This window comes from Pan paniscus, chromosome 2, assembly GCF_029289425.2.
Source record: "Pan paniscus chromosome 2, NHGRI_mPanPan1-v2.0_pri, whole genome shotgun sequence".
Classification (NCBI taxonomy): Eukaryota; Metazoa; Chordata; class Mammalia; order Primates; family Hominidae; genus Pan; species Pan paniscus.
The window spans coordinates 196,397,199-196,397,782 of NC_085926.1; positions in this window are offsets into that span (position 1 = coordinate 196,397,199).

The following is a 584-nucleotide window of genomic DNA, read 5'->3' on the forward strand; positions in this document are numbered from 1 at the left end:
TGTGGTCTGTGCTTTTGGTGTCAGATGTAAGAAACTATTGCTACATGTAAGGTCATGAATGCTTAACTGTATGTTTTCTTCCAGAGTTTTTAGTTTTCACCTATTTTTGTCTTTGAGCCATTGTAGGTTAATTTTTTATGTGGTATGAGGTAAGGATACAATTTCATTTCCCTTTATGTGGATAGCAAGTTGCCTTACATCACTTGTTGAGGACAGGATTCTTTCCCCAATTTACTGGTAATGGACCCTGTCTAAAATCAGTTGAGCATAGAGGTATTGTTTTCTGTCTGGACTCCCAATTCAATTCAGTTGATCTTTCTGTTTATTCCTGTGCGAGGATCCCACTGTTTTTATTACTGTTCCTTTGTAATAAAATTTGAAATTGGGATGTGATCAGGATCAGCTTATCCACTTCTGTCCCAAGGCCTTTGGGATTTTTGTAGGAATAACATTGAATCCACGGATTGCTTCGTGTACTTTGGGAAACTTAACAATGTGGTCTACAAATCCACAAATAAGATAAGTTTTTACATTTATTGGGAGTTTAATTTCCTTAAGTAATGTCTTATAATTTCCCTCATCTA